General features: G+C 41.3%; 1 pseudogene; it reads right to left on the minus strand.

The window, feature by feature from the left end:
• Positions 1-23,199, minus strand: part of LOC135508546 (lysyl oxidase homolog 3B-like) — a 117,637-nt pseudogene that overhangs the window by 81,956 nt on the left and 12,482 nt on the right.

Consider the following 23,199-nt stretch of genomic DNA (forward strand, 5'->3'; position numbering starts at 1 on the left):
GGCAGTAATAGTAACTGGTTGACTAAAGGCAGTAATAGTAACTGGTTGACTAAAGGCAGTAATAGTATCTGGTCGTGACTAAAGGCAGTAATAGTAACTGGTCGTGACTAAAGGCAGTAATAGTAACTGGTTGATTAAAGGCAGTAATAGTAACTGGCTGACTAAAGGCAGTAATAGTAACTGGTCGTGACTAAAGGCAGTAACAGTAACTGGTTGATTAAAGGCAGTAATAGTATCTGGTTGACTAAAGGCAGTAATAGTAACTGGTTGACTAAAGGCAGTAATAGTAACTGGTTGACCAAAGGCAGTAATAGTAACTGGTTGATTAAAGGCAGCAATAGTAACTGGTTGACTAAAGGCAGTAATAGTAACTGGTCGACTAAAGGCAGTAATAGTAACTGGTTGATTAAAGGCAGTAATAGTAACTGGTCGTGACTAAAGGCAGTAATAGTAACTGGTAGACTAAAGGCAGTAATAGTATCTGGTCGTGACTAAAGGCAGTAATAGTAACTGGTTGACTAAAGGCAGTAATAGTAACTGGTTGACTAAAGGCAGTAATAGTAACTGGTTGACTAAAGGCAGTAATAGTAACTGGTTGACTAAAGGCAGTAATAGTATCTGGTCGTGACTAAAGGCAGTAATAGTAACTGGTTGACTAAAGGCAGTAATAGTAACTGGTTGACTAAAGGCAGTAATAGTAACTGGTCGACTAAAGGCAGTAATAGTAAGTGGTCGTGACTAAAGGCAGTAATAGTAAGTGGTCGTGACTAAAGGCAGTAATAGTAACTGGTTGACTAAAGGCAGTAATAGTAACTGGTTGACTAAAGGCAGTAATAGTAACTGGTTGACTACAGGCAGTAATAGTAACTGGTTGACTAAAGGCAGTAATAGTATCTGGTTGACTAAAGGCAGTAATAGTAACTGGTTGTGACTAAAGGCAGTAATAGTAACTGGTTGACTAAAGGCAGTAATAGTAACTGGTTGACTAAAGGCAGTAATAGTAACTGGTTGACGAAACGCAGTAACAGTAACTGGTTGACTAAAGGCAGTAATAGTAACTGGTCGTGACTAAAGGCAGTAATAGTAACTGGTTGACTAAAGGCAGTAATAGTAACTGGTCGTGACTAAAGGCAGTAATAGTAACTGGTTGACTAAAGGCAGTAATAGTAACTGGCTGACTAAAGGCAGTAATAGTAACTGGTCGTGACTAAAGGCAGTAACAGTAACTGGTTGATTAAAGGCAGTAATAGTAACTGGTTGACCAAAGGCAGTAATAGTAACTGGTTGATTAAAGGCAGCAATAGTAACTGGTTGACTAAAGGCAGTAATAGTAACTGGTCGACTAAAGGCAGTAATAGTAACTGGTAGACTAAAGGCAGTAATAGTATCTGGTCGTGACTAAAGGCAGTAATAGTAACTGGTTGACTAAAGGCAGTAATAGTAACTGGTCGTGACTAAAGGCAGTAATAGTAACTGGTTGACTAAAGGCAGTAATAGTAACTGGTTGACTAAAGGCAGTAATAGTAACTGGTTGACTAAAGGCAGTAATAATATCTGGTTGACTAAAGGCAGTAATAGTAACTGGTTGACTAAAGGCAGTAATAGTAACTGGTTGACTAAAGGCAGTAATAGTAACTGGTTGACTAAAGGCAGTAATAGTAACTGTTTGACTAAAGGCAGTAATAGTATCTGGTCATGACTAAAGGCAGTAATAGTAACTGGTTGACTAAAGGCAGTAATAGTAACTGGTCGTGACTAAAGTCAGTAATAGTAACTGGTTGACTAAAGGCAGTAATAGTAACTGGTTGACTAAAGGCAGTAATAGTAACTGGTCGACTAAAGGCAGTAATAGTAACTGGTCGTGACTAAAGGCAGTAATAGTAACTGGTTGACTAAAGGCAGTAATAGTATCTGGTTGACTAAAGGCAGTAATAGTATCTGGTCGTGACTAAAGGCAGTAATAGTAACTGGTTGACTAAAGGCAGTAATAGTAACTGGTTGACTAAAGGCAGTAATAGTAACTGGTTGACGAAAGGCAGTAATAGTAACTGGTTGACTAAAGGCAGTAATAGTAACTGGTTGACTAAAGGCAGTAATAGTAACTGGTTGACTAAAGGCAGTAATAGTATCTGGTTGACTAAAGGCAGTAATAGTAACTGGTTGACGAAAGGCAGTAATAGTATCTGGTTGACTAAAGGCAGTAATAGTAACTGGTTGACTAAAGGCAGTAATAGTATCTGGTTGACTAAAGGCAGTAATAGTAACTGGTTGATTAAAGGCAGTAATAGTAACTGGTTGACTAAAGGCAGTAATAGTAACTGGTCGACTAAAGGCAGTAATAGTAAGTGGTCGTGACTAAAGGCAGTAATAGTAACTGGTTGACTAAAGGCAGTAATAGTAACTGGTTGACTAAAGGCAGTAATAGTAACTGGTTGACTACAGGCAGTAATAGTAACTGGTTGACTAAAGGCAGTAATAGTATCTGGTTGACTAAAGGCAGTAATAGTAACTGGTTGTGACTAAAGGCAGTAATAGTAACTGGTTGACTAAAGGCAGTAATAGTAACTGGTTGACTAAAGGCAGTAATAGTAACTGGTTGACTAAAGGCAGTAACAGTAACTGGTTGACTAAAGGCAGTAATAGTAACTGGTCGTGACTAAAGGCAGTAATAGTAACTGGTTGACTAAAGGCAGTAATAGTAACTGGTCGTGACTAAAGGCAGTAATAGTAACTGGTTGACTAAAGGCAGTAATAGTAACTGGCTGACTAAAGGCAGTAATAGTAACTGGTCGTGACTAAAGGCAGTAACAGTAACTGGTTGATTAAAGGCAGTAATAGTAACTGGTTGACCAAAGGCAGTAATAGTAACTGGTTGATTAAAGGCAGCAATAGTAACTGGTTGACTAAAGGCAGTAATAGTAACTGGTCGACTAAAGGCAGTAATAGTAACTGGTAGACTAAAGGCAGTAATAGTATCTGGTTGACTAAAGGCAGTAATAGTAACTGGTTGACTAAAGGCAGTAATAGTAACTGGTCGTGACTAAAGGCAGTAATAGTAACTGGTTGACTAAAGGCAGTAATAGTAACTGGTTGACTAAAGGCAGTAATAGTAACTGGTTGACTAAAGGCAGTAATAATATCTGGTTGACTAAAGGCAGTAATAGTAACTGGTTGACTAAAGGCAGTAATAGTAACTGGTTGACTAAAGGCAGTAATAGTAACTGGTTGACTAAAGGCAGTAATAGTAACTGTTTGACTAAAGGCAGTAATAGTATCTGGTCATGACTAAAGGCAGTAATAGTAACTGGTTGACTAAAGGCAGTAATAGTAACTGGTCGTGACTAAAGTCAGTAATAGTAACTGGTTGACTAAAGGCAGTAATAGTAACTGGTTGACTAAAGGCAGTAATAGTAACTGGTCGACTAAAGGCAGTAATAGTAACTGGTCGTGACTAAAGGCAGTAATAGTAACTGGTTGACTAAAGGCAGTAATAGTATCTGGTTGACTAAAGGCAGTAATAGTATCTGGTCGTGACTAAAGGCAGTAATAGTAACTGGTTGACTAAAGGCAGTAATAGTAACTGGTTGACTAAAGGCAGTAATAGTAACTGGTTGACTAAAGGCAGTAATAGTAACTGGTTGACTAAAGGCAGTAATAGTAACTGGTTGACTAAAGGCAGTAATAGTAACTGGTTGACTAAAGGCAGTAATAGTATCTGGTTGACTAAAGGCAGTAATAGTAACTGGTTGACTAAAGGCAGTAATAGTATCTGGTTGACTAAAGGCAGTAATAGTAACTGGTTGACTAAAGGCAGTAATAGTATCTGGTTGACTAAAGGCAGTAATAGTAACTGGTTGACTAAAGGCAGTAATAGTAACTGGTTGACTAAAGGCAGTAATAGTAACTGGTTGACTAAAGGCAGTAATAGTATCTGGTTGACTAAAGGCAGTAATAGTAACTGGTTGACTAAAGGCAGTAATAGTATCTGGTTGACCAAAGGCAGTAATAGTAACTGGTTGACCAAAGGCAGTAATAGTAACTGTTTGACTAAAGGCAGTAATAGTAACTGGTTGACTAAAGGCAGTAATAGTAACTGGTTGACTAAAGGCAGTAATAGTAACTGGTTGACTAAAGGCAGTAATAGTATCTGGTTGACTAAAGGCAGTAATAGTAACTGGTTGTGACTAAAGGCAGTAATAGTAACTGGTTGACTAAAGGCAGTAATAGTAACTGGTTGAGTAATAGTAACTGGTTGACTAACAGTAACTGGTTGACTAAAGGCAGTAATAGTAACTGGTCGTGACTAAAGGCAGTAATAGTAACTGGTTGACTAAAGGCAGTAATAGTAACTGGTCGTGACTAAAGGCAGTAATAGTAACTGGTTGACTAAAGGCAGTAATAGTAACTGGTGACTAAAGGCAGTAATAGTAACTGGTCGTGACTAAAGGCAGTAACAGTAACTGGTTGATTAAAGGCAGTAATAGTAACTGGTTGACCAAAGGCAGTAATAGTAACTGGTTGATTAAAGGCAGCAATAGTAACTGGTTGACTAAAGGCAGTAATAGTAACTGGTCGACTAAAGGCAGTAATAGTAACTGGTAGACTAAAGGCAGTAATAGTATCTGGTCGTGACTAAAGGCAGTAATAGTAACTGGTTGACTAAAGGCAGTAATAGTAACTGGTCGTGACTAAAGGCAGTAATAGTAACTGGTTGACTAAAGGCAGTAATAGTAACTGGTTGACTAAAGGCAGTAATAGTAACTGGTTGACTAAAGGCAGTAATAATATCTGGTTGACTAAAGGCAGTAATAGTAACTGGTTGACTAAAGGCAGTAATAGTAACTGGTTGACTAAAGGCAGTAATAGTAACTGGTTGACTAAAGGCAGTAATAGTAACTGTTTGACTAAAGGCAGTAATAGTATCTGGTCATGACTAAAGGCAGTAATAGTAACTGGTTGACTAAAGGCAGTAATAGTAACTGGTCGTGACTAAAGTCAGTAATAGTAACTGGTTGACTAAAGGCAGTAATAGTAACTGGTTGACTAAAGGCAGTAATAGTAACTGGTTGACTAAAGGCAGTAATAGTAACTGGTCGACTAAAGGCAGTAATAGTAACTGGTTGACTAAAGGCAGTAATAGTAACTGGTTGACTAAAGGCAGTAATAGTATCTGGTCGTGACTAAAGGCAGTAATAGTAACTGGTTGACTAAAGGCAGTAATAGTAACTGGTTGACTAAAGGCAGTAATAGTAACTGGTTGACTAAAGGCAGTAATAGTAACTGGTTGACTAAAGGCAGTAATAGTAACTGGTTGACTAAAGGCAGTAATAGTAACTGGTTGACTAAAGGCAGTAATAGTATCTGGTTGACTAAAGGCAGTAATAGTAACTGGTTGACGAAAGGCAGTAATAGTATCTGGTTGACTAAAGGCAGTAATAGTAACTGGTTGACTAAAGGCAGTAATAGTATCTGGTTGACTAAAGGCAGTAATAGTAACTGGTTGATTAAAGGCAGTAATAGTAACTGGTTGACGAAAGGCAGTAATAGTAACTGGTTGACTAAAGGCAGTAATAGTAACTGGTTGACGAAAGGCAGTAATAGTAACTGGTTGACTAAAGGCAGTAATAGTAACTGGTCGTGACTAAAGGCAGTAATAGTAACTGGTTGACTAAAGGCAGTAATAGTAACTGGTTGATTAAAGGCAGCAATAGTAACTGGTCGACTAAAGGCAGTAATAGTAACTGGTCGACTAAAGGCAGTAATAGTAACTGGTTGATTAAAGGCAGTAATAGTATCTGGTTGACTAAAGGCAGTAATAGTAACTGGTTGACGAAAGGCAGTAATAGTAACTGGTTGACTAAAGGCAGTAATAGTAACTGGTCGTGACTAAAGGCAGTAATAGTAACTGGTTGACTAAAGGCAGTAATAGTAACTGGCTGACTAAAGGCAGTAATAGTAACTGGTCGTGACTGAAGGCAGTAACAGTAACTGGTTGATTAAAGGCAGTAATAGTAACTGGTTGACCAAAGGCAGTAATAGTAACTGGTTGATTAAAGGCAGCAATAGTAACTGGTTGACTAAAGGCAGTAATAGTAACTGGTCGACTAAAGGCAGTAATAGTAACTGGTTGACGAAAGGCAGTAATAGTAACTGGTTGACTAAAGGCAGTAATAGTATCTGGTTGACTAAAGGCAGTAATAGTAACTGGTTGACTAAAGGCAGTAATAGTATCTGGTCGACTAAAGGCAGTAATAGTAACTGGTTGATTAAAGGCAGTAATAGTATCTGGTTGACTAAAGGCAGTAATAGTAACTGGTTGACTAAAGGCAGTAATAGTAACTGGTTGATTAAAGGCAGCAATAGTATCTGGTTGACTAAAGGCAGTAATAGTAATTGGTCGACTAAAGGCAGTAATAGTAACTGGTTGACTAAAGGCAGTAATAGTAACTGGTTGACTAAAGGCAGTAATAGTAACTGGTTGACTAAAGGCAGTAATAGTAACTGGTTGACTAAAGGCAGTAATAGTAACTGGTTGACTAAAGGCAGTAATAGTAACTGGTCGTGACTAAAGGCAGTAATAGTAACTGGTCGTGACTAAAGGCAGTAATAGTAACTGGTTGACTAAAGACAGTAATAGTAACTGGTCGTGACTAAAGGCAGTAATAGTAACTGGTTGACTAAAGGCAGTAATAGTAACTGGCTGACTAAAGGCAGTAATAGTAACTGGTCGTGACTAAAGGCAGTAACAGTAACTGGTTGATTAAAGGCAGTAATAGTAACTGGTTGACCAAAGGCAGTAATAGTAACTGGTTGATTAAAGGCAGCAATAGTAACTGGTTGACTAAAGGCAGTAATAGTAACTGGTCGACTAAAGGCAGTAATAGTAACTGGTTGATTAAAGGCAGTAATAGTAACTGGTCGTGACTAAAGGCAGTAATAGTAACTGGTAGACTAAAGGCAGTAATAGTATCTGGTCGTGACTAAAGGCAGTAATAGTAACTGGTTGACTAAAGGCAGTAATAGTAACTGGTTGACTAAAGGCAGTAATAGTAACTGGTTGACTAAAGGCAGTAATAGTAACTGGTTGACTAAAGGCAGTAATAGTATCTGGTCGTGACTACAGGCAGTAATATTAACTGGTTGACTAAAGGCAGTAATAGTAACGGGTCGTGACTAAAGGCAGTAATAGTAACTGGTTGATTAAAGGCAGTAATAGTAACTGGTTGACTAAAGGCAGTAATAGTAACTGGTCGTGACTAAAGGCAGTAATAGTAACTGGTCGTGACTAAAGGCAGTAATAGTAACTGGTTGACTAAAGGCAGTAATAGTAACTGGTTGACTAAAGGCAGTAATAGTATCTGGTCGTGACTAAAGGCAGTAATAGTAACTGGTTGACTAAAGGCAGTAATAGTAACTGGTTGACTAAAGGCAGTAATAGTAACTGGTTGACTAAAGGCAGTAATAGTAACTGGTTGACTAAAGGCAGTAATAGTATCTGGTTGACTAAAGGCAGTAATAGTAACTGGTTGACGAAAGGCAGTAATAGTATCTAGTTGACTAAAGGCAGTAATAGTAACGGATTGACTAAAGGCAGTAATAGTATCTGGTTGACTAAAGGCAGTAATAGTAACTGGTTGACGAAAGGCAGTAATAGTAACTGGTCGTGACTAAAGGCAGTAATAGTAACTGGTCGACTAAAGGCAGTAATAGTAACTGGTCGTGACTAAAGGCAGTAATAGTAACTGGTTGATTAAAGGCAGTAATAGTAACTGGTTGACGAAAGGCAGTAATAGTAACTGGTCGTGACTAAAGGCAGTAATAGTAACTGGTTGATTAAAGGCAGTAATAGTAACTGGTTGACAAAAGGCAGTAATAGTAACTGGTCGTGACTAAAGGCAGTAATAGTAACTGGTCGACTAAAGGCAGTAATAGTAACTGGTCGTGACTAAAGGCAGTAATAGTAACTGGTTGATTAAAGGCAGTAATAGTAACTGGTTGACTAAAGGCAGTAATAGTAACTGGTCGTGACTAAAGGCAGTAATAGTAACTGGTTGATTAAAGGCAGTAATAGTAACTGGTTGACTAAAGGCAGTAATAGTAACTGGTTGACTAAAGGCAGTAATAGTAACTGGTTGACGAAAGACAGTAATAGTAACTGGTTGACTAAAGGCAGTAATAGTAACTGGTTGTGACTAAAGGCAGTAATAGTAACTGGTTGACGAAAGGCAGTAATAGTAACTGGTTGACTAAAGGCAGTAATAGTAACTGGTTGACTAAAGGCAGTAATAGTAACTGGTTGACTAAAGGCAGTAATAGTATCTGGTCGTGACTAAAGGCAGTAATAATAACTGGTTGACTAAAGGCAGTAATAGTAACTGGTTGACTAAAGGCAGTAATAGTAACTGGTTGACTAAAGGCAGTAATAGTAACTGGTTGACTAAAGGCAGTAATAGTAACTGGTTGACTAAAGGCAGTAATAATATCTGGTTGACTAAAGGCAGTAATAGTATCTGGTCGTGACTAAAGGCATTAATAGTAACTGGTTGACTAAAGGCAGTAATAGTATCTGGTCGTGACTAAAGGCAGTAATAGTAACTGGTTGACTAAAGGCAGTAATAGTATCTGGTTGACTAAAGGCAGTAATAGTAACTGGTTGACTAAAGGCAGTAATAGTAACTGGTCGTGACTAAAGGCAGTAATAGTCACTGGTTTGTTAACTGTGGTTTCTTGATTCCCAGGCTGCGCTGCATTGAGTCAGATCAGACTGAGTGGGTGGAAGAGGAGAAGGCTGAACTCCTGGTTTGTTGTCTGTTCGCCAGACTGGTCAGATGAGGAGTCAGGAACACAGAGAGGAGGAGGAGCTGGAAGAGCAGGAGAAGCATTCGCCGGAGGATAAGAAGGAGGAGGAGGGGGAAGGAGGAGGAGCTGGAGGGGGAGGAGCTTGAGGAGTGGAGGAATTCCATGTTTAAGAAAATTAAAACTTCAACCCTGATGAAAGCTCTTGTTTAGAGAGCTCTTACCGTCCAATAAGGGGGAGGGAGAGAGAAAAAGGAAACGGAAAAAGACTGTCAGTCTGGCACCTATGTGCTGTTCAACACTACAACTGTGTTGGACAATCACTCACTAGCGGTTAACTTATGACACGGCCATGTTATAACATAGTGAATGGTCTTTGAGAGTGTAATTGTAAACTGTAGTATAGGGCTCTCCAACCCTAATCTATTGAAACCCTATAGGAGGGTAGCTCTCCAGGAACAGGGTCAGAGTTAAAACCTACAGGAGGGTAGCTCTCCAGGAACAGGGTCAGAGTTAAAACCTACAGGAGGGCAGCTCTCCAGGAACAGGTTTGGAGATTTAACCTAAGGGGGGTAGCTCTCCAGGAACAGGGTTGGAGTTTTAACCTACAGGAGGGTGGTTCTCCAGGAACAGGGTTGGAGTTAAAAACCTACCGGAGAGTTTCTCTACAGGAACTTGGTCGGAGTTAAAACCTACAGGAGGGTAGCTCTCCAGAAACAGGTTTGGAGTTTTAACCTACAGGATGGTCGCTCTCCAGGAACAGGGTTGAAGTTAAAACCTACAGGAGAGTTTCTCTACAGGAACAGGGTTGGAGTTAAAACCTACAGGAGGGTAGCTCTCCAGAAACAGGTTTGGAGTTTTAACCTACAGGAGGGTAGCTCTCCAGGAACATGGTTGGAGTTAAAACCTACAGGAGGGTTTCTCTCAAGGAACAGGGTTGGAGTTATAACCTAGAGAAGGGTAGCTCTCCAGGAACACGGTCAGAGTTAAAACCTACAGGAGGGTTTCTCTCAAGGAACAGGGTTGGAGTTAAAACCTACAGGAGGGTAGCTCTCCAGAAACAGGTTTGGAGTTTAAACCTACAGGATGGTCGCTCTCCAGGAACAGGGTTGGAGTTAAAACCTACAGGAGAGTTTCTCTACAGGAACAGGGTTGGAGTTAAAACCTACAGGAGGGTAGCTCTCCAGAAACAGGTTTGGAGTTTAAACCTACAGGAGGATATCTCTCCAGGAACAGGGTTGGAGTTTAAACCTACAGGAGGGTTGCTCTCCAGGAACACAAGCCTCTCCAGCCTACCAGAAACAGTAGTATGTACGGTAGCATGTATTGGCTCCCAAGTGGAGCAGCGGTCTAAGGTAATGCATCTCAGTGCAAGAGGCGTCACTACAGACCCTAGTTCGATTCCAGGCTGTGTCACAACCGGCCGTGATTGTGCGCCGCCCTACGGGACTCCCAATTGGCCTAGCATCGTCTGGGTTAGGGTTTGCCCGGGGTAAAACATAATTGTAAATAAGAATTTGTTCTTAACTGACTTGCCTAGTTAAATAAATAAATATACTGTACTATTTACAGTACATGTAATGGATATACTCAGCCTTGTCTCAGGATGGTAAGTTGGTGGTTGAAGATATCCCTCTCGTGGTGTGGGGGTTGTGTTTTGGTAAAGTGGGTGGGGTTATATCCTTCCTGTTTGGGCCTGTCCGGGGGAGTCCTCGGATGGGGCCACAGTGTCTCCTGACCCCTCCTGTCTCAGCCTCCAGTATTTATGCTGCAGTAGTTTATGTGTCGGGGGGCGAGGGTCAGTTTGTTATAACTGGAGTACTTCTCCTGTCCTATTCGGTGTCCTGTGTGAATGTAAGTGTGCTCTCTCTAATTCTCTCTTTCTCTCTTTCTTTCTCTCTCTCGGAGGACCTGAGCCCTAGGACCATGCCCCAGGACTACCTGACATGATGACTCCTTGCTGCCCCCAGTCCACCTGGCCGTGCTGCTGCTCCAGTTTCAACTGTTCTGCCTTATTATTATTCGACCATGCTGGTCATTTATGAACATTTGAACATCTTGGCCATGTTCTGTTATAATCACCACCCGGCACAGACAGAAGAGGACTGGCCACCCCACATAGCCTGGTTCCTCTCTAGGTTTCTTCCTAGGTTTTGGCCTTTCTAGGGAGTTTTTCCTAGCCACCGTGCTTCTACACCTGCATTGCTTGCTGTTTGGGGTTTTAGGCTGGGTTTCTGTACAGTACTTTGAGATATCAGCTGATGTACGAAGGGCTATATAAATCAATTTGATTTGATTTGATGTAGTGTTTACTACAGACAGACAGCAGACTGAATGTTGCATAATCCTACAGACTGTACCCTATGTAGAGTCTATGAACCCTGACAGACTGTACCCTATGTAGAGTCTATGAACCCTAACAGTATGTACCCTATGTAGAGTCTATGAACCCTGACAGACAGTACCCTATGCAGAGTCTATGAACCCTGACGGACTGTACCCTATGTAGAGTCTATGAACCCTGACAGACAGTACCCTATGCAGAGTCTATGAACCCTGACGGACTGTACCCTATGTAGAGTCTATGAACCCTGACAGACAGTACCCTATGCAGAGTCTATGAACCCTGACAGACTGTACCCTATGTAGTCCATGAACCCTGACAGACAGTACCCTATGCAGAGTCTATGAACCCTGACGGACTGTACCCTATGTAGAGTCTATGAACCCTGACAGACTGTACCCTATTCAGAGTCTATGAACCCTGACAGACTGTACCCTATGTAGTCCATGAACCCTGACAGACAGTACCCTATGCAGAGTCTATGAACCCTGACGGACTGTACCCTATGTAGAGTCTATGAATCCTACCAGTCTGTACCCTATGTAGACCATGAACCCTGACAGACTGGACACTATGTAGAGTATATGAACCCTGACAGACTGGACACTATGTAGAGTCTATGAATCCTACCAGTCTGTACCCTATGTAGACCATGAACCCTGACAGACTGTACCCTATGTAGAGTCTATGAACCCTGACAGACTGTACCCTATGTAGAGTCTATGAACCCTGACAGACTGGACACTATGTAGAGTCTATGAACCCTGACAGACTGTACCCTATGTAGAGTCTATGAACCCTGACAGACTGTACCCTATGTAGAGTCTATGAATCCTACCAGTCTGTACCCTATGTAGACCATGAACCCTGACAGACTGGACACTATGTAGAGTCTATGAACCCTGGCAGACTGTACCCTATGTAGAGTCTATGAACCCTGACAGACTGTACCCTATGTAGAGTCTATGAATCCTACCAGTCTGTACCCTATGTAGACCATGAACCCTGACAGACTGGACACTATGTAGAGTCTATGAACCCTGACAGACTGGACACTATGTAGAGTCTATGAATCCTGACAGACTGTACCCTATGTAGAGTCTATGAACCCTGACAGACTGTACCCTATGTAGAGTCTATGAATCCTACCAGTCTGTACCCTATGTAGACCATGAACCCTGACAGACTGGACACTATGTAGAGTCTATGAACCCTGACAGACTGGACACTATGTAGAGTCTATGAACCCTGACAGACTGTACCCTATGTAGAGTCTATGAACCCTGACAGACTGGAATGAACCCTGACAGACTGTACCCTATGTAGACCATGAACTCTGACAGACTGTACCCTATGTAGAGTCTATGAACCCTGACAGACTGGACACTATGTAGAGTCTATGAACCCTGACAGACTGTACCCTATGTAGAGTCTATGAACCCTGACAGACTGTACCCTATGTAGAGTCCATGAACCCTGACTCATATGAACCCTATAGACTCATATTAATCCACCAAGAACACAGTGTTATATTAATCAGTAGGCCTAGTCAAATAGCATCCTAATCCCTAAATATTGCACTACTTTTGACCAGAGACCTATGGACAAAGCAATCCCAATTCAAAATGTTCCTAATTCAAAAGCATTGAAAAGGATTAGGGTTTCGATGAACTTCCTGAATTGACTGGAATTTAAATGGAATTGACCCCAACCCACCTACTGCGCATGACAATACAATTAGTGCCTTACATCGATGATGTTGGAGTCGACAAAACCAGGAAGCCTCTCGTCCTTGCAGACGACTCCAGCGTCCTCATCGTGTGTGCAGTCACTGTTGCCCCAGCCTCGAGATTTACACAGCTCAATGCTCTTCTCCCCTCCGTTACACTGCACATTATCCAGCCAGATCTTCCCTGCATGGAGAGCAGACAGACAGTCACTAATAGTTACCACTTTACAGTGGTACTCCACTCTCCTTTTCACCTCATTTAACACCTGATTGTACTGAACTAAAGATGGAGGCTGAGGACATCACGAGTTTCCCTTTTCACCTCATTTAACACCTGATTTTACTGAACTAAAGATGGAGGCTGATGACATCACGAGTTTCCCTTTTCACCTCATTTAACACCTGATTTACTGAACTAAAGATGGAGGCTGATGACATCACGAGTTTCCCTTTTCACCTCATTTAACACCTGATTTACTGAACTAAAGATGGAGGCTGATGACATCACGAGAACCCTTTTCACCTCATTTAACACCTGATTTACTGAACTAAAGATGGAGGCTGATGACATCACAGTTTCCCTTTTCACCTCATTTAACACCTGATTTACTGAACTAAAGATGGAGGCTGATGACATCACGAAATTTCCTTTTCACCTCATTTAACACCTGATTTACTGAACTAAATATGGAGGCTGATGACATCACGAGTTTCCTTTTCACCTCATTTAACACCTGATTTACTGAACTAAAGATGGAGGCTGAGGACATCAAAGTTTCCCTTTTCACCTCATTTAACACCTGATTTACTGAACTAAAGATGGAGGCTGATGACATCACGAGTTTCCCTTTTCACCTCATTTAACACCTGATTGTACTGAACTAAAGATGGAGGCTGAGGACATCACGAGTTTCCCTTTTCACCTCATTTAACACCTGATTTACTGAACTAAAGATGGAGGCTGATGACATCACGAGTTTCCCTTTTCACCTCATTTAACACCTGATTTACTGAACTAAAGATGGAGGCTGATGACATCACGAGTTTCCCTTTTCACCTCATTTAACACCTGATTTACTGAACTAAAGATGGAGGCTGATGACATCACGAGTTTCCCTTTTCACCTCATTTAACACCTGATTTACTGAACTAAAGATGGAGGCTGATGACATCACGAGTTTCCCTTTTCACCTCATTTAACACCTGATTTACTGAACTAAAGATGGAGGCTGATGACATCACGAGTTTCCCTTTTCACCTCATTTAACACCTGATTTACTGAACTAAAGATGGAGGCTGAGGACATCACGAGTTTCCCTTTTCACCTCATTTAACACCTGATTTACTGAACTAAAGATGGAGGCTGAGGACATCACTGTTTCCCTTTTCACCTCATTTAACACCTGATTTACTGAACTAAAGATGGAGGCTGAGGACATCACGAGTTTCCCTTTTCACCTCATTTAACACCTGATTTACTGAACTAAAGATGGAGGCTGATGACATCCAGTTTCCCTTTTCACCTCATTTAACACCTGATTTACTGAACTAAAGATGGAGGCTGAGGACATCACGAGTTTCCCTTTTCACCTCATTTAACACCTGATTTACTGAACTAAAGATGGAGGCTGAGGACATCACGAGTTTCCCTTTTCACCTCATTTAACACCTGATTTACTGAACTAAAGATGGAGGCTGATGACATCACGAGTTTCCATCAGACCAACACCTTGAATGCCAAGCTCCTTCTAGTTTGCAGTTGTCTAAAATAACATCACTTTTCAACAGGAAACGTTTAAAACACCTTTAACATGATGCCATGCTCTGACATATAACACATTAAATAATAATAATATATAAATAGAACATATTAAATTACAATAAACAGAACATATTAAATAATAATATATCAACAGAACAGAACACATTAAATAATAATATATCAACAGAACAGAACATATTAGATAATAATATATCAACAGAACAGAACATATTAGATAATAATATATCAACAGAACAGAACATATTAAATAATAATAATATATAAATAGAACATATTAAATTACAATAAACAGAACATATTAAATAATAATATATCAACAGAACAGAACATATTAGATAATAATATATCAACAGAACAGAACAGAACATATTAAATAATAATAATATATAAATAGAACATATTAAATTACAATAAACAGAACATATTAAATAATAATATATCAACAGAACAGAACATATTAAATAATGATAATATATAATCAGAACATATTAAATAATATATAAACAAAACATATTCAAAAATAATATTTAAGCAGAACATATTATATAATAATATATAAACAGAACATATTATATAATAATATATCAACAGAACATATTAAATAATAACATATAAACAGAACATAATGATACATGCCATTTTGCAGTAGGTCCCTCACCTAGTCCCTTGCCGTACTTGGCACTATGTGTCCACCCCGTAGCGGAAACGAAGCCCAGCTGGCGACAGAGGACGTTGGCATTGGACAGAGAGAAGTCGTCATCACAGATGGTCCCCCACTCTCCCTTGTAGAAGACCTCGATGCGCCCCTCGTTGTGCTTCCGGGGGTACCCCACCAGACGAAACTGCAGCCGATCATTCTGGGGTTTGGGAGAGGTGGTGCCCTGGGTAGGGGGCGTTGTCTGGGCCATGATCCAGGCTGGAAGCCAAACAGCTAACAGGAAGCTGATGACTGAACATTGCTGCCACCATTTTGAGGTCTTCATCTTCCCGACCTGTAGGGGCAGGGACAGGAGAGGTCAATAGGTCCCAGGACAGGAGAGGTCAATAGGTCCCCTGGGAGGGGCAGGAGAGGTCAATAGGTCCCAGGAGAGGTCAATAGGTCCCCTGGGAGGGGCAGGAGAGGTCAATAGGTCCCCTGGGAGGGACAGGAGAGGTCAATAGGTCCCCTGGGAGGGACAGGAGAGGTCAATAGGTCCCCTGGGAGGGGCAGGAGAGGTCAATAGGTCCCCTGGGAGGGACAGGAGAGGTCAATAGGTCCCCTGGGAGGGACAGGAGAGGTCAATAGGTCCCCTGGGAGGGGCAGGAGAGGTCAATAGGTCCCCTGGGAGGGGACAGGAGAGGTCAATAGGTCCCCTGGGACGGACAGGAGAGGTCAATAGGTCCCCTGGGAGGGACAGGAGAGGTCAATAGGTCCCCTGGGAGGGGGGCAGGAGAGGTCAATAGGTCCCCTGGGAGGGGCAGGAGAGGTCAATCAGGTCCCCTGGGAGGGACAGGAGAGGTCAATAGGTCCCCTGGGAGGGACAGGAGAGGTCAATAGGTCCCCTGGGAGGGGCAGGAGAGGAGAGGTCAATAGGTCCCCTGGGAGGGGCAGGAGAGGTCAATAGGTCCCCTGGGAGGGACAGGAGAGGAGAGGTCAATAGGTCCCCTGGGAGGGGCAGGAGAGGTCAATAGGTCCCCTGGGAGGGGCAGGAGAGGTCAATAGGTCCCCTGGGAGGGGCAGGAGAGGTCAATAGGTCCCCTGGGAGGGACAGGAGAGGTCAATAGGTCCCCTGGGAGGGACAGGAGAGGTCAATAGGTCCCCTGGGAGGGACAGGAGAGGAGAGGTCAATAGGTCCCCTGGGAGGGACAGGAGAGGTCAATAGGTCCCCTGGGAGGGGCAGGAGAGGTCAATAGGTCCCCTGGGAGGGGCAGGAGAGGTCAATAGGTCCCCTGGGAGGGACAGGAGAGGTCAATAGGTCCCCTGGGAGGGACAGGAGAGGTCAATAGGTCCCCTGGGAGGGGCAGGAGAGGTCAATAGGTCCCCTGGGAGGGGCAGGAGAGGTCAATAGGTCCCCTGGGAGGGGCAGGAGAGGTCAATAGGTCCCCTGGGAGGGGCAGGAGAGGTCAATAGGTCCCCTGGGAGGGACAGGAGAGGTCAATAGGTCCCCTGGGAGGGGCAGGAGAGGTCAATAGGTCCCCTGGGAGGGACAGGAGAGGTCAATAGGTCCCAGGAGAGGTCAATAGGTCCCCTGGGAGGGGCAGGAGAGGTCAATAGGTCCCCTGGGAGGGGCAGGAGAGGTCAATAGGTCCCCTGGGAGGGGCAGGAGAGGTCAATGGGTCCCAGGAGAGGTCAATAGGTCCCCTGGGAGGGGCAGGAGAGGTCAATAGGTCCCCTGGGAGGGGCAGGAGAGGACAATAGGTCCCAGGAGAGGTCAATAGGTCCCCTGGGAGGGACAGGAGAGGTCAATAGGTCCCCTGGGAGGGGCAGGAGAGGTCAATAGGTCCCCTGGGAGGGGCAGGAGAGGTCAATAGGTCCCCTGGGAGGGGCAGGAGAGGTCAATAGGTCCCCTGGGAGGGGCAGGAGAGGTCAATAGGTCCCCTGGGAGGGGCAGGAGAGGTCAGTAGGTTAAAATTGGCATAAAAACACACACATTCATTTCCACAGGGCTGGGGTGTGAAACAGAGATGCAGCTTGAGCCGCACCCACTTCAGCATATATAATCAACTAATTAACGAGGGCACACATCCAGTCATCTCCTTGTCTGAAGGACAAGTGGATAAACATGTTAATGTCAAGTGTGGCTGGTAATGACTCACATCAACACCACTGTCGTCCCTCCCTGCTCTGTCTACTGTGTTTTGCTGTGCTTACTTCCTGTAGCAGATAGGTGGGCGGAGTAGGAGAGGTGGGCGGAGTAGGGGAGGTGGGTGGAATAGGAGAGGTGGGCGGAGTAGGAGAGGTGGGCGGAGTAGGAGAGGTGGGCGGAGTAGGAGAGGTGGGCGGAGTAGGAGAGGTGGGCGGAGTAGGAGAGGTGGGCGGAGTAGGAGAGGTGGGCGGAGTAGGAGAGGTGGGCGGAGTAGGAGAGGTGGGCGGAGTAGGGGAGGTGGGTGGAATAGGAGAGGTGGGCGGAGTAGGAGAGGTGGGCGGAGTAGGAGAGGTGGGCGGAGTAGGAGAGGTGGGCGGAGTAGGAGAGGTGGGCGGAGTAGGAGAGGTGGGTGGAATAGGAGAGGTGGGCGGAGTAGGAGAGGTGGGCGGAGTAGGAGAGGTGGGCGGAGTAGGAGAGGTGGGCGGAGTAGGAGAGGTGGGCGGAGTTGGGAAGGTGGGCAGTGGTGATGGTGTACACCTGGGGATAAAGCCACTGTTTCCCCATTCAGCAAGAGATTCCTCTCTCCATGCATACAGGTACCTTTTGGCTGTTTCTAATTTACTGACCTTCATCTCTCGTCTGATTATTGTTGTGAGTGTTTACTTTATTTAAGGAAGAAATTCATTCAGAGTGTGGTTTCCCATTGTTACAATCTTGAAACAGGTTATAACATAACCCCTGCATATTTTATTTGGCGTACCCCGATGGCATTACCCCAGTTTGGAAATACATGCCCTATAACACACGGGAAACTATACCTATACCTACCTATATACCTAAACCTACCTATATATACCTATACCTATACCTACCTACCTATATACCTATACCTACCTATATACCTACACTATATACCTACACCTACCCTACCTCCTATATACCTATACCTACCTATATACCTACACCTACCTATATACCTACCTATATACCTACCTATATACCTAAACCTACCTATATACCTACCTATACCTACCTATATACCTATACCTACCTATATACCTACACCTACCTATATACCTATACCTACCTATACCTACCTATATACCTATACACATATACCTACCTATATACCTATACACCTATACCTACCTATATACCTACACCTACCTATATACCTATACACCTATACCTACCTATATACCTACACCTACCTATACCTACCTATATACCTATACACATATACCTACCTATATACACATATACCTACCTATATACCTATACACCTATACCTACCTATATACCTATACCTACCTATATACCTATACCTACCTATATACCTACCTACACCTACCTATATACCTATATACCTATACCTACCTATACCTACCTATATACCTACACCTACCTATATACCTACACCTACCTATATACCTAAATCTACCTATATACCTATACCTACCTATATACCTATACACCTATATACCTATACCTACCTATATACCTAAACCTACCTATATACCTACCTATATACCTATACCTACCTATATACCTACCTATATACCTATACCTACCTATATACCTATACCTACCTATATACCTACACCTACCTATATACCTATACCTACCTATACCTACCTATATACCTATACACATATACCTACCTATATACCTATACACCTATACCTACCTATATACCTACACCTACCTATATACCTATACACCTATACCTACCTATATACCTACACCTACCTATACCTACCTATATACCTATACCTACCTATATACCTACACCTACCTATACCTACCTATATACCTATACACATATACCTACCTATATACACATATACCTACCTATATACCTATACACCTATACCTACCTATATACCTATACCTACCTATATACCTATACCTACCTATATACCTACCTACACCTACCTATATACCTATATACCTATACCTACCTATACCTACCTATATACCTACACCTACCTATATACCTACACCTACCTATATACCTAAATCTACCTATATACCTATACCTACCTATATACCTACCTATATACCTATACCTACCTATATACCTATACCTTCTATATACCTACACCTACCTATATACCTATACCTTCTATATACCTACACCTAGCTATATACCTACCTATATACCTACACCTAACTATATACCTATAGTTCTATATACCTGGGCCTACCTATGGGAGGGTACCTACCTGGTGATGGTGCACCTACCTGGGATAAAATCCACTGTATCCCACCTACCTATATACCTACCTATATACCTATACCTACCTATATACCATGCATACAGGTACCTATATACCTATACCTAATTTACCTGACCTTATACCTACACCTACCTATATACCTACACCTACCTATATACCTAAATCTACCTATATACCTAAACCTACCTATATACCTAAATCTACCTATATACCTAAACCTACCTATATACCTAAATCTACCTATATACCTACACCTACCTATATACCTAAATCTACCTATATACCTACACCTACCTATATACCTACCTATATACCTATACCTACCTATATACCTATACACCTATACCTACCTATATACCTATACCTACCTATATACCTACACCTACCTATATACCTAAATCTATCTATATACCTATACCTACCTATATACCTATACCTACCTATATACCTATACCTACCTATATACCTACACCTACCTATATACCTACCTATATACCTATATACCTATACCTACCTATATACCTATACCTACCTATATACCTATACACCTATATACCTATACACCTATACCTACCTATACACCTATACCTACCTATATACCTACACCTACCTATATACCTATACCTACCTATATACCTATACCTACCTATATACCTACACCTACCTATATACCTATACCTACCTATATACCTATACACCTATACCTACCTATACACCTATACCTACCTATACACCTATACCTACCTATATACCTATACCTACCTATATACCTATACCTACCTATATACCTACCTATATACCTATACCTACCTATATACCTACACCTACCTATATACCTACCTATATACCTACCTATATACCTATACCTACCTATATACCTAAACCTACCTATATACCTATACCTACCTATACCTACCTATATACCTATACCTACCTATATCTACCTATATACCTACACCTACCTATATACCTATACCTACCTATACCTACCTATATACCTATACACATATACCTACCTATATACCTATACACCTATACCTACCTATATACCTACACCTACCTATATACCTATACACCTATACCTACCTATATACCTATACCTACCTATACCTACCTATATACCTATACCTACCTATACCTACCTATATACCTACACCTACCTATATACCTACCTATATACCTATACACCTATACCTACCTATATACCTATACCTACCTATATACCTATACCTACCTATATACCTATACCTACCTATATACCTATACCTACCTATATACCTATACCTACCTATACACCTACACCTACCTATATACCTAAATCTACCTATATACCTATATACCTATACACCTATACCTACCTATATACCTATACCTACCTATATACCTACCTACACCTACCTATATACCTATACCTACCTATACCTATATATACCTACACCTACCTATATACCTACACCTATATATACCTAAATCTACCTATATACCTATACACCTATATACCTACCTATATACCTATATACCTATACCTACCTATATACCTACACCTACCTATATACCTATACCTTCTATATACCTACACCTACCTATATACCTACCTATATACCTATACCTACCTATATACCTATACCTTCTATATACCTACACCTACCTATATACCTATACCTACCTATATACCTACACCTACCTATATACCTAAATCTACCTATATACCTACACCTACCTATATACCTACCTATATACCTATACCTACCTATATACCTATACACCTATACCTACCTATATACCTATACCTACCTATATACCTACCTATATACCTACACCTACCTATATACCTACACCTACCTATATACCTAAATCTACCTATATACCTAAACCTACCTATATACCTATACCTACCTATATACCTACCTACACCTACCTATATACCTATAAACCTATACCTACCTATACCTACCTATATACCTACACCTACCTATATACCTAAACCTACCTATATACCTAAATCTACCTATATACCTAAACCTACCTATATACCTAAATCTACCTATATACCTACACCTACCTATATACCTAAATCTACCTATATACCTACACCTACCTATATACCTACCTATATACCTATACCTACCTATATACCTATACACCTATACCTACCTATATACCTATACCTACCTATATACCTACCTATATACCTACACCTACCTATATACCTAAATCTATCTATATACCTAAACCTACCTATATACCTATACCTACCTATATACCTATACCTACCTATATACCTATACCTACCTATATACCTATACCTACCTATATACCTATACCTACCTATATACCTATACACCTATACCTACCTATACACCTATACCTACCTATATACCTACACCTACCTATATACCTACACCTACCTATATACCTATACCTACCTATATACCTATACCTACCTATACACCTATACCTACCTATATACCTATACCTACCTATATACCTATACCTACCTATATACCTATACCTACCTATATACCTATACACCTATACCTACCTATACACCTATACCTACCTATATACCTATACCTACCTATATACCTATACCTACCTATATACCTATACCTACCTATATACCTATACACCTATATACCTATACCTACCTATATACCTATACCTACCTATATACCTATACCTACCTATATACCTATACCTACCTATATACCTATACCTACCTATATACCTATACCTACCTATATACCTATACCTACCTATATACCTATACCTACCTATATACCTATACACCTATACCTACCTATACACCTATACCTACCTATATACCTATACCTACCTATATACCTACACCTACCTATATACCTATACCTACCTATATACCTATACCTACCTATATACCTATACCTACCTATATACCTATACCTACCTATATACCTATACCTACCTATATACCTATACCTACCTATATACCTATACCTACCTATATACCTATACACCTATACCTACCTATACACCTATACCTACCTATATACCTATACCTACCTATATACCTACACCTACCTATATACCTAAATCTACCTATATACCTACACCTACCTATATACCTACCTATATACCTATACCTACCTATATACCTATACACCTATACCTACCTATATACCTATACCTACCTATATACCTACCTATATACCTACACCTACCTATATACCTAAATCTATCTATATACCTAAACCTACCTATATACCTATACCTACCTATATACCTATACCTACCTATATACCTATACCTACCTATACACCTATACCTACCTATACACCTATACCTACCTATATACCTATACCTACCTATATACCTATACCTACCTATATACCTATACCTACCTATACACCTATACACCTATACCTACCTATACACCTATACCTACCTATATACCTATACCTACCTATATACCTACACCTACCTATATACCTATACCTACCTATATACCTATACCTACCTATATACCTATACCTACCTATATA

The sequence above is a fragment of the Oncorhynchus masou genome, chromosome 21 (genome assembly GCF_036934945.1).
Source record: "Oncorhynchus masou masou isolate Uvic2021 chromosome 21, UVic_Omas_1.1, whole genome shotgun sequence".
In the NCBI taxonomy this organism is placed as follows: Eukaryota; Metazoa; Chordata; class Actinopteri; order Salmoniformes; family Salmonidae; genus Oncorhynchus; species Oncorhynchus masou.